The sequence below is a fragment of the Motacilla alba genome, chromosome 4 (genome assembly GCF_015832195.1).
Source record: "Motacilla alba alba isolate MOTALB_02 chromosome 4, Motacilla_alba_V1.0_pri, whole genome shotgun sequence".
Taxonomy (NCBI): Eukaryota; Metazoa; Chordata; class Aves; order Passeriformes; family Motacillidae; genus Motacilla; species Motacilla alba.
In genome coordinates this window covers 13,137,989-13,150,166 of record NC_052019.1, presented here as the reverse complement: position 1 = coordinate 13,150,166, position 12,178 = coordinate 13,137,989, and the positions used below count along the sequence as shown (strand labels likewise).

Here is a 12,178-nt window from a genome sequence, read left to right as displayed (position 1 = left end):
CTGGATAGCCCTAAACACAGTGCACAACTCTGTAGCTGCCTGCTGTTTCTGCAGTAGTGATAGTGCTCAGTTTGGGATGAGGAGATAGAAATAGTACCAAGTAGGAATCTGCTCTGAGCACACTGAAAAGCTCTCTAACCAGGCACATTTACTGCATGCCTCAATGCAGCAGCTAGGAGCAGACATGACACAAAGAGGCAGCCCTGGACATGAGCTGGAGGAGCGGCTTCAGTGAGCTCTTCATTCCAGTGACTTTCAAAGGCTTGCTCACCCCAAGACACAGGCTGTTGGCTGCTCTTGAGTGGCTGAAGGGATTAGGACTGTATCACTCTGCGAAAGTCACACCAAAAGCAGTATTTCTTTACCTCTGTATGGTGAGACTCCAAGGCTCTGAACCTGGCTCTGTGCTGGAGTGCCATGAACAGTTATGCCACAGCCTCAAGCTTTCCTTTGGCTGTACTTTTTTTCCCTAGTGAACCTCCTCCTCATTGCTGCACACTCAGTACCATTTTTTCCAGGACAGGTTGTGGCAGTGCCTTTCCAGGTCTCCACTAGTCCAAGCCTGATCTGTGGGAACTGGAGGAATGGGACTGAATCTCCTTATGCCGAGTATGAGACTGAAACAGTTCCCCACTTCCTGATGCTGTTACAGGGAATTATAGTGGCATTGCTAGAAACGTTAACGCCCCAAGTTTTTAGGGGAAAAACAAACGAGAAGTGGGTGTTAGTCTGTTCCCACAAAGAATGGCTGCTGGTATTGTTCTCCCAGCAGGTTTCTGAGCTGTAAATCTCTGAAACTATACCTATGTTGTGGTTACCAGAGACAAACTCAGCAGCACACTCTGACTCATTGTCCATGGTATATGTTTGTCTTCATAATGTTTGCATAGTCCTGAGATGAAAACTCCTCAGCAAACTCCTCTTGGCCCAGCCACAGTCTTGAAAACTACCAACTCTTCAGTACTTTCTGAAATACTTCACTGATGTTCTAGAATGATCCTGTACTATGCTGGTCAGAAAGTTCCAGCAGAATAAGATGAAAGTGTATAGCACGACTGACTTACTGGGACTTGCTCTTTCTTCTTTTGTTTGTTTTTCTCATATTACTTTCTTCACCCCAAGTGCGTCGAACTCCCTACAAAGAAGCTCTTTATCTGCTGGATAGTGAAGCAGAATGCCAAACCTGGGGTTTGTAGTCACTACTGTGTAAATATTTAATACCAATGATAATGGTTCTTTGGGAATAAAGGGTGTATCACCCATAATTGTTACTGGCATTGCTATTACAGTCTCCTGGATCCAAGCCAGGAGGTCTAGCAGATGCTGGAGGAAGCACACTTAGACCCTTAAGTGAGGGACTAATGTAAATACAACAGTGTGTCCTCTATCAGTGCCTATTCAAGCACTGTGTGGTCCCTTTGACTGGACAGTGCTGAGTCTGAGGAAGTTGCTGTGATAATAGTGAACCCAAGGCTGAATTCCAGTAAAGTTCAGGCAGAGAAAGATACTGGTTTGAAAAGAGTTCTGAGAAAAACAACTAGATTCTGGAGTCAGCTTCCAATTTACTAGATTTATTAGCATCCATGTAACTAAAGCTGAAAAATGCAGAATTTCTTAGATGTGTCAATTCTTTAAATATTCAGCTTGTGTGCTCTTCAGAATGCTCTGTATGTAAGATTGATTGAAAAACAACAAGTGCAGAACTGGGTATTTCAATGAATATAAATCTGTATTATTGTATTAATGCTTAATTTAAAATGCCTGTTCCTTTTTTTTTCTTAGCTCAAAGGCTTCCTAAGACAGGTGTTATTGTCCTTCTAAGGCTTTTGTTGCAGTGAAACAGACTGCAAGAAAACCAATGCAATGAAGGAAAAACATGCTTATTTTCTCTGAGGAATTAACTCACTTTTTTTTTTTTTTCTTTCAACTTTATTCTACTACAATTAATGAGTTAATATTGGGGCAACAGTTTATCTTATCTGCAGTGTATTTCTTCTCCCACTAGCTGACTTTGTTCCTTACATACTATTCAGTTTCTTCCCTCCTGAGGGACTTAAGGCAAAGGACGTATCAATGCAGGCAGGGAATATGCAGGACATGCTAAGAGCTTTCTTGGGGAGAGAGAGGTGTGTCTTGTGCTGCATTTGGTTACTGTACACAAGAGGGACAGAGGGAGCCCTGAGCAGTCCCTACCCCATAGGGAGGGCAGTCACGCCTCCCCCGCCCCCATCAGCCATGCACTGAGTGAAATTCGACTTGTGGGCAGAGGGGTCGGCTGTCCAGAGCCCTTTCTGCTCACTGCGAGGTAAGGAAGATCTTCTTCTCTTGGTCATCCTTTCTCTTGAGTGTCAGCACAGCAGAGGATGCCCAGCAACCCCCCAACTCTTTACTGATTCACAAAAGGTTTGTTTTTGTGGGGAATCTTCTGATTGAGCAGAGTCTGTGCATGTAATGTCCCAGCTTTTGTCTTCTGGAGGAACTGTTCTGTAACTACGGCATTCCTTGGAGGCAAAAATATTCTTTAGTGCTTTCTTTAATTGATGTTAAGTATAGATTAATCATATGCTAACTTGGCAAGTGGCTTTATTAAAAATCATTTCTGTCTTCAAGCAGTAGAGCTCATTATAACAAAATAGTAAAAAGCTCATTATAAAAAGGAAAAAAAAATTCATGGGGAGTTTCAGTTCCATGGCACAAATTCTGAGTTGCAAACTTGGAGTCTGACATAAGTATTCTAACCAATATACAAGTGAACAATCTTGCAACACTAAGATCCAAAGAAAAGGTATGGTGGTTTCTTAGACTGTGTAGTAATTTATGTGGAAACTCATAACAGATAGCTGGGGACTCTTGTATCCTTATTTGTTTGTATTTAACAGGGAACAATATATTTATGTTAATGGAAATTTTTTCACTCAATCTTAGGGGATCTACTCTGAGTCTAAATACATTTTGAGAATTGTGAAGGATATTTTTCTTGCACCATATCCTTCTTTACAAAACAAATTAAGACATTCCTCACTCAGCCAAGGGTCCTAATTCTGTTTTACATATGTCACTCACGGTGAGGTAATTCAGGGGGCAAGGATTTATACTGATGTCCTGAAAATACTGAAAAGTACTGTATGCTTGTATGTTTTTATGTCCATTATCTTTTTGAGTCCAAAGGTAGAAGAAAGTCATTTACAGAAAGCACCCTTGCTTAGGCACACAGTGTGAAAGGTAAGCAAAGATCACAGACTGCCTCAAGTCCGTCAAGAACATCAAAAGAATAGACCCATCTCTTTTTTATAACCTTCAGTTTAAGTGGTTTGGATTAAATTTTCACTTCATGATTTTTGAGAAGAGCAATACCCAACACCTGCAAAATTCTTCCTGCAAGCACTTTTTGGATCATCTATCCTCAGAGGTAGGAGACAAAAACTGGCAATACCACAGACTTTCATACCTGCTTGCTTTGCATTTTGTTTCTGTGTTTCTGTTCTAATGGTTCTAATGCTCTGTGGTCTAATGGGTTGTCCCCAGTCTTTTTAAGTGCAACATTATGGCTAAATCACCAAAATTCTTTATTTGGAAATTTCACTTCCCCGAAGTCATAGAGTTAAAAACTCTAAGGCTGAAAAACTGTAAATTAGGCAGGTCAAGAACCTGGTTTGACAGTGGGTTCCTCCCTCTCCTACTAGTAAACTATCCTAGTGAATGTATTTATGCTAATCATAAGAGAATGAATCAAAATTAATATAAAATGTGTATAAAATCCAAATCCTTTAGTCTCAACTACCTGTGATGGTTGGTCAGACTCACTCGGTCCCACTGTCAGGGAACTGGAGAGCCAGCTGATGCCAGGCTCTGCATGCTACCCTGTTTGTTTCTAAAGCAACCTGATACCTCCCAGGCTCCTAGTCCAGACAGGATTGATTCTCTCCCTATAAGCCCCTGTTCTAGTCTCACTAACCTCATATTTCTCATTCTTCCCTTCCTCTGCTCTTTGTGTGAGGAAGGATTTTGTTCCTCTGCCTGTAGGTGAGATTTGCTCTTTGTTGCTCAGTCACAGTGCTGAGAGGGCAGGGATAGAAGAGGAGGAAGCTAAGGGCTGCATGGAGAAAACAAAAAATGGGAAAAAATCTGCTTCTCAGTTCTCATAACCTGGGGTATGTGTGGTGGTGGTGGTGGTTTAGTGAGTTTGTTTTGTCCTGTTTTGTTTTTCAAAGCAAACCTTTCTAAATAGCACTATGCTGAAACATGGAGTAGCCCTCCCTATCCATTGCCACATCCAAAAAAACCTGGTTATTTCTCTGTACTTCAGGGATGTGTGTTTCCCAGTGAGTCTCATGTTATAGAAATGAAAAGTCAAATATAGGTTCTATAATTTTTACATATATCTATAGGTACAGAAAATCACTGAAGAATAATCTTAATAATCTTCAGCCATTCTTCACAGTAAAAAAAGGGGCTGATAAGAAATGGAAATTAACTACTTATTTCTGACACTAATCTATAACCCAATTGCTTAAAGATAGTTAATCTCTATTTCTGGATTTCCAGTCAAACAGATCTAGTCCACGAATGAGAAAGAAGAAAATGGACAAGTAATAGAACAAGGGGTTTTTCCTTCTTTTCCCCACTGCCCTGAGAGAGAGGAATCCCTCCAAGGGATATGGCTTTCTCATGGCTTTGTTTTAGCAGGCAGAAGTTGTTCCTCATTCCTAAACTCTGTGTTACAGTGGAGAGGGCAATGAAGCTTTTGGCTTTTTCTAGAATTTTACTAGGAAGGAATTTTATGAACAAACATCATAGACAATGGGTAGAAGGAAAAGCAGTAGAGATTTGTTTACAAAGAGTCATCAAATCAGGTTTCTCCAATTGCAAAAGGATTTTGAGGTGCGCCACAAAGTTTGGAGAAGATGTTTATTACCGTTCCATTACTTTATTACTGCTTCTTAGTTTACAAGTTGGCAAGAGTCTTTTGTGGTCATACAACAATGATACATTTTAATTTAAGTTTAAAAGGAAGAACAAATAGGTAATATTGGAAGCTACCAGGATTTTCAGCAGGAAAAAACCCTTCAGATTCTGCAATAGGAAGCTATTCCAGTACAAATCTTTTTGATTGCAAACTGTTTTTAAAAGGATTAAAGAAAAAAAAACAAAACCAACAACAATTTGAGCTCTTGAGCAATTGTAGCAGGTAGAACAAGATCATAACAGAGACTGGATAATTTGAAGGGAATGGTATCAACTCTTAGACTTGGACAAAGGGCTTGGAGTCTACACTGCTTCAGAAACCAAATAATTTAATTTTATGCTTTTACACCTAACTAACCTTGAAGAGAAGAAACTGTAGTTAACATAATGCTTTGTCTGCCAAGCTGTCAGTATTTCAAGGCAATACCTGCAAACACGAAAGAACATGTAGAGAAGAGGGCAACTTGAAAGAAAGTCAAAGCCAGATTCCTCCCTCCTTGGATTTTTGAAAAAAAAAAGTTAAGCCACACATGATCTAAAGCTGTGAGATCTTTTCAGTCTCCACAGTTGCTTGCAGTTGTCACATTATCACTTTCATTGCTTTCACATCTATAAGATCCCTCACTTTGAACTTCAAGAATTTCCTTGGGAATTTGGGTAGAAGAATTCATATCAGTAGTTCAGATCACTTCAGCTTAGAGGCAACAGTGAATTAGGATAGGTTTGGATGGTTGGTGTCCAAATGCAGTTGGAATCTTCTCCATGTTTGCTTTCACCTAAAGCTTACCACAACAGAAGTGTAGATCCAAGGAGTAAAATCTGAGAAGTAACATCATGTAATCTGCTGTCTCTAAAATCTGTGGTCAGTCAGAGACCAACAAACAAGACACAAACAAGTCTTGATTAGGCCAGAGAGGGCTGTGGCTTCCGTGTAGCTATGTGTACAGGCATGAATCAGAGCAAAGATGTGCATGGCAATATGGTGCAATCTAACCTCTGATGTGGGAGATTATCTCGTCCTTGATATATCCTACCCACAAAGGACACTAGACCTTCATCAGCTGATGTAGGTCAGGACAGAGGTCACCAATGAGGCCTGAATGCTGTAGGGCCTGGTACACACTTTGGCTGTTAGATCTGTTGTGGATTTTCAGGTAAAGAATCAGCATACAGTTTTGTCCCCATAAAGAGACCAGGAACAGGATCATATGTATTCATTCCCGCAGGAATTAAATTACTTACACACAGAGAAAGGAGTTGAAGAGTTAAAGCTAGGGTTTCAAACAAAATTGAAGCTGTGATAATTGCAGACAGCAGGATATTGGGGCAGTGCTTTGCACCTGGAGGGAAGAAAATATTAATCAAAATGATCAGGGATGGGGGAGCCATGTACCAGTACTGAGCCTCAGATAACACCATATTATGATCTTGCAGAGATAGGAGGAAAGGCAAGATGGGGAGAGCTTAAGGAGTTTCATGAACGAATTTTATGCTTTAACTAAATCATTTGAGGGGTAGACAGGAAATTATAGTTACAGAAGAACAGGAGAATGCATGGAGAAGATCATAAAAATTTTCAAAATTTCTGTTTCGAGTGAAGTGCAAAATCTCTTATATCTGAAGAATATAGCATTTATCATACCTTGCTGCCTTGAGGACTGTTGAGAGCATATCAAGCTACAGCTGACACCAGCATTTAACTATTTCAAGTACTTAGTTATATTCAGGGTGTTCCATGAAAATAGCATATATGTTTGTAGTGTGTGAGCTTCTGTGTCCACCCAATGCAGCTTTGGTGGCAGGTCCTGCAGAGAGAAAAGTTACTATGGTATGTCATAGTTTTCCTTCATTTGAGACAGCAATTCATACAGGAGTAAGAAAGACTACATTAAATGTAGCACATTAGCACACCAGCTGTTTCTCACAGGCTGGATAGAAGCTGCAAGCTCTTTTGCAACAGCAATTATACAAGTCAGTTTTTTAATGCTCCTGCTTCCTTGAGCTATGTTTTTTGCAGTCCAATGAAACAATCAGGCAAGTTTCCAGCTGTTAGTTAACTGCATGTGAATTGTTTTTTTGAAGAAGGGGAAATATCAAACACAGTCTGTAATAACTAGGGAAACACCATCATGAGCTTCAGTTTATACAAATGCATGGTGTTCCTCTCTTCCACGGTGATTCTTCTCTCAATGTTTGTCAAAATCTTGAGTACAAAGTTGGAAAAACTGAATGCTGTGGCATTATTATCATGTTTGCTTGCAGATTATTAGCTTGCTCTTATGCAGCTGATAAAACAGTAATGGTTCTATTTAAATGTCATACCATTTGTTGATAATGATTTATTAAACTACAGGGTGGATATTTGCTCTCACTGCTTCTGCAGAACACCATATTATGCCTATTAAACTGTTTCATCTGAAGCATAAATGCCACTCAGAAGATTCTTTCAGGGACAGGATTAATTATGTTGTCTGCATCTCGCTAATTGACACATGACGTATTATGGAACATCAACAAACTGTTTTAGAATTAACCATCTATGGAGCAGTGCTCACAGTGGCATTTCAGACAGTTTTATGTTCACAGTTCAGCTGTCAGGAGGGTGAGGAGAAGAAGAAGAGCAAATGTGCATAAGACCAGAGAAGGATTTTACCATACCTATTGCTAAAACTCTCAGGAGTTCCTATAAGACACGTCTGTTTCTGCTGCTACAGTTACCTGCCTGGCTGTGCTCTTGTTTTTGACCAGACCTAGTCTCACTAACCGATAATCCAATCTATTTTATAAAATAAATGAAAGGGAAAAGGTTAATGAGTTTGCTTGTGTCCCTTGTGCCCCTCTATAGTGAGATTTGTGAGTCATGGTATTGCAGCAGTTTGTGGGGCTCCAGAGCACACTCAACACTCACGACATGCACAAACCTTTCCTGTGCAATGTCAGTGAACAAAAACTGCTCTGAAAGCCCGACATGCACACTCTCCTCTTGGAGAGGAGCTGGGCAGGGGGAAAAGGGGAACGGACATGCCAGACACTGGTGGTACGTAACACCCCGATGGGTTGTATTCCTCAGCTACAAAACAATGCAAGTACAAGAATCTCTATATTTTTGCTTAACTACAATATTCCTTTTTCCAGGACTTTAGGAACAGATGGTCAGAAACCAGTGCCACTCTCCTCCAAAGACACTACAAACCTGTTGTATCACAACTGAAATAGAAAGATAATAAAGAGTCATCTAATAAAATGGGAGTGAAGGGATGAGAACTTTAATTAAACCTTTTCTGAAATGAAAATAAACAACTGAGCAAGGAAATTTTTTTAAGGAATCTTGAGAGGATGAAAAATATTGAGAAAAAATAAATTAATTAAACATTGTCCCAAAGGCAAACTAATAACTCAGAGCAGTCTGACAGAAGTCCAGTCTTCAAGGTGTGATTGATTGCCTCTGCTCTTTACTTCTTATTCTCAGCCTCTTGCCCTAAGAGTATTTACACTGAGAACTCTAGACTGCCTCTGTAGGCTGTAGACTCCATTTTGTTGATAATTCTTCTTTGCTACTTCTGATGTCCTGCTTTTCCTTGTCTTGGAGCATCTGGCTCCAGCTCAGGTTTGCCTGTGCTCTGAGTGATCTCTTGTACCAGTTCCTGACACTACCGCAGCAGCTCAGAAAAAGAAGTGAAGAATTTTGCCAAAACAGACATTTCCTGTCTGTAGCAATTTCTTTTGATAATAAACACACAACAACACTCCTGGCAGAGAAGAAACCTCAGGCTGAGGTTGCTTGCTACAGCATTAGATGAAGGGAGATTCCTTGGGCACATTGGGGAGATAATGGTGTGACCACAGCGGTGCTTTTGTTTGAATTTCAGTAAACCAAGACATGTTCTGGCTTGTAAGGCAGAGTAGTCTTGAAGCATGTGAACTGGATGTCTTGTAAAGTTTAGGAAAATGAGAACTATTTTAGTGACTAATATAGACACAGCCTGTGAGATATAATTGCTTAATGTAGCACAAAAGAGTGTGCCCAGGGAACCAAGCCGATAACGCAGGGATGTGCAGGTAAACCTGCACAAATTCACTTAGGATGGGTATGGCTGATAAGTCTCACAACACAAAAATTAGGAAAATTCCAGAAAAATAATCAGAAAAGAAGCTGAAATTGACAACCTGATGTATGAACCCTGTCAAACTCATTGCCACAGGAAGCTGGGACAAACAATATAAGTAAATTGGGCAAGTGACACGGAAGAATGGAAAGTGGATCCAAATAGATACTTTAATTTAAAAAGTCATTAAGAAACCTATTACCAGAATCTGGACACATAAACTTTCTTTGTTTCTCATAAGATTAATTTTATTGTTTTGCTTGTTTTTTCTGTCTCAGAGAACTCAACTGTCAGCTTTCTAAGACTATTCACAATGGTTTCAGGATCTTTCAAAAAATAGCTACATGTGAGTCCTTTTCTGTGTATTTATTAAGAGTTTTTCTACATTAATATGCATATAAAGCAATTAATTTTATCTGCCACTTGATGCACAAAGTGACTTTCTACAGCTCTTTGTAATCAGCCTTAGATTTGAGTGTCCCTGGTGCACTTTTATGTGAACTTTCTCCTCACATTTGCCCTTCTTTTCGAAATAACTCAATGATAGATTGAGCAATATGATTCTCAGATAGCCATATTATTGTGTGCTGTTCTTTCATTTAATGGAATTGATTTGCTACAGAAGCAGCTCAATTCAGCAATATTACCGAGGCCCAGTTTAGCATGGTGCTTTAGCACTTGCATAACTTGTTTGTGTGCTTAGATAGCATTTACTTGCATCTTATACTGGTCTGGAACAGTGAATAACCTTTCATGTAACAAAGCCACAGGAAGTATTTAAAAACCTGATTTTCATGACAACCATAAATGGGAGATAAGGGGACCTATAAACAGAACTCTGCTGTGCAGTATCAGTAATTTCAATCGTGGCTTGTGGAATAAGATGACTACTTTGAATATTTTTCTCAATGGCTTAGTGTGCGCTGCCTATAGATTGCTGTTTCTGTTCTCAGGTTAATGTTTTATTAATTGACAACATAAGTCTTAACATGAAAGTAGTGCCCCTTGAACCAACAGCAAAGTGGAATGCAATAACATAGTGGTGTTACAGGATTTTTTTGCCATACATGGCATGAGTCGTGCACTTGGACATAACTCAGTCACTATCACACCCTGTTCATATAATTGGCAATAAAACTAGGAACAGTCTCACTGTTAGTGATTTGCCTTAGGTCAGTGTTCTTGCTTTCACACACCAGTTTACACCATGAAATTACAGTAGCTTGTTCAATTTTCAAACCTTTAATAGCAAGAGTGGGCAGAGGTCAACTCCGACTGAACCTTAAAGCCAGTACTTAAGACTGAGGAGACCAAAAGGTTGATACAATGGGAAATGCTGGAGCACAAGGGAAGCAGAAAAGCTGGAATATAGTAGCTGTCAGTAGCAACACAGACAGAGGATATTGGGCCATACAGTATGTCATACAAATTTATAACTTGGGGATTTTGTGTTGCCTAAGAAGCTGTGCATCTGTCTGGATACTTGTGCAGTTCCAGAGTAGGCTATCACAGAATCACAGAATCATTTACTTTGGAAAAGACCTAAGAGTGATAAGGTCCCTCCTGAGCCTCCTTTTCTCCTTTTCCCTCAGCTGCTCCTCATAAGAGTAGCTCCTGACCCTTCATCAGCTCCTTTGCCCTTCTCTGAACGTGCTCCAGCACCTCAATGTCCTTCCTGAACTGAGGGGCCTGGAACTGAACATAGGATTCCACGTGAGGCCACACCAGTGCTGAGTACAGGGGGATGATCCCTGCTCTAGCCCTAGTCTTTCTCTTCATAGGAAAGTCTGGACCCAAAATGATGGTTTTCTATGTCCTTTTATTTCATAAAATGAGAAAAAGAATATCTTATTCTCTCAAAATTACAGTGACATTAATTTAATTTCTAACATTGCCCTAGGATATGCTGTTCTGCTTACATAATTATTTCCATGAATTATTAGACCACCTAAATAGTTAAGTGGTTAGAAAGTATTACTTACCATCCTAAGCAAAGATTGACAATGAAGTATACTGCAGATAAATTGTTTTACAATTCAACTGCAACTGAAGCAAAGATGATCTTTTATGGAGAATTCCTTTTTCTGTCACTAGTGCTCACCAGCTGAGAGAGTCCTGCTTTTAACAAATAAAGATACTGTTCTAAATGTTTGCAGTATCTTCTACCTCCTTGTCTGGACATCCCATTTCAAGGGACTGGCTTTCAGAGGAGAAAAACATGGAACAGAAACACTGCTCAATGCATTGTTTATTGTCAAAGACGAAACACACCTTAGATCTATTAAGAATTTACTGTTAACTCCAAGTCCGTTCCTATAATTGAGATTTTAAGAGTCTCACTATTAGTCCAGATCTACTTATTACAGAGAAAGAGAGAACAAACAATGAGTCAGCAATGTTACCCCACACTGCTCAGACCCTGCTCTTTCTCTCTAGCATTACACACATCCATCCCCTGCTCCTCCCAAGGTGGATGGTTTCACCCTGGTGGCGGGGTGGGCAATGCTCACCAGCACCTCCAAGTCCTTCAGGTTTCTTTTTCTTTTTGCCTACAGCTCCACAGCTTCTGAATTTATGATATAGTTGTGTCATTCATGCACGTTTGATACTATCACTCCGACAATTTCTTTGTTTGACTTCCAGTCACCTGGTAGCTGTGCTCAGGCTCAGCCAGAAGCCCGACATGCCCTGGTGATGAGGCAGGTCTGGGGTTCAGGTGTGAACTGAAGTCACCAAGTCAGGGGCAGACACAGCCCTGTCACCAACAGGCAAGTCCACAGTGACAAGGCAAGTCTGAGTTAGTCAGGCCCACAGTCAGGGTAAAGTTCAGTTTTACCTGGACTGAGGACAAGGCTGAGAACGTCCCCTATGTGCTCTCCTGAGGGAGGTGGAGGGGAGTCCCCCTCACGGCTGGCTGCCATGAGCTGCTGAAATTGGTAATAACTAACAGACTTTGATCCCAATATCTTTTGAAATGCAAAGCAGGCACTTCAGCCACCAGCATTTCCAGTGTTTCATAAGCCTTGGCAAGGTAAGGGAGTTTCGTATCTTTAGGTTCATGTAATTGAAACTTACTGAGTGTGACGAAGCATTTTTTGTACCATTTT

General features: G+C 40.3%; 1 protein-coding gene across 2 annotated transcripts in view; it reads left to right on the top strand.

Annotated features, from left to right (window-relative positions):
• The first annotated feature begins 2,270 nt into the window (after window positions 1–2,270).
• SLC2A9 (solute carrier family 2 member 9) overlaps window positions 2,271–12,178 on the top strand; it is a 99,616-nt gene continuing 89,708 nt past the window's right edge. The window contains exon 1 of one of the 2 annotated variants that reach the window (XM_038135664.1): window positions 2,271–2,305. The gene's annotated coding sequence lies outside the window, so the exon portion shown is untranslated. Of the gene's footprint in view, window positions 2,404–12,178 lie in introns of both variants that reach the window. The other variant, XM_038135663.1, reaches the window with a different exon arrangement.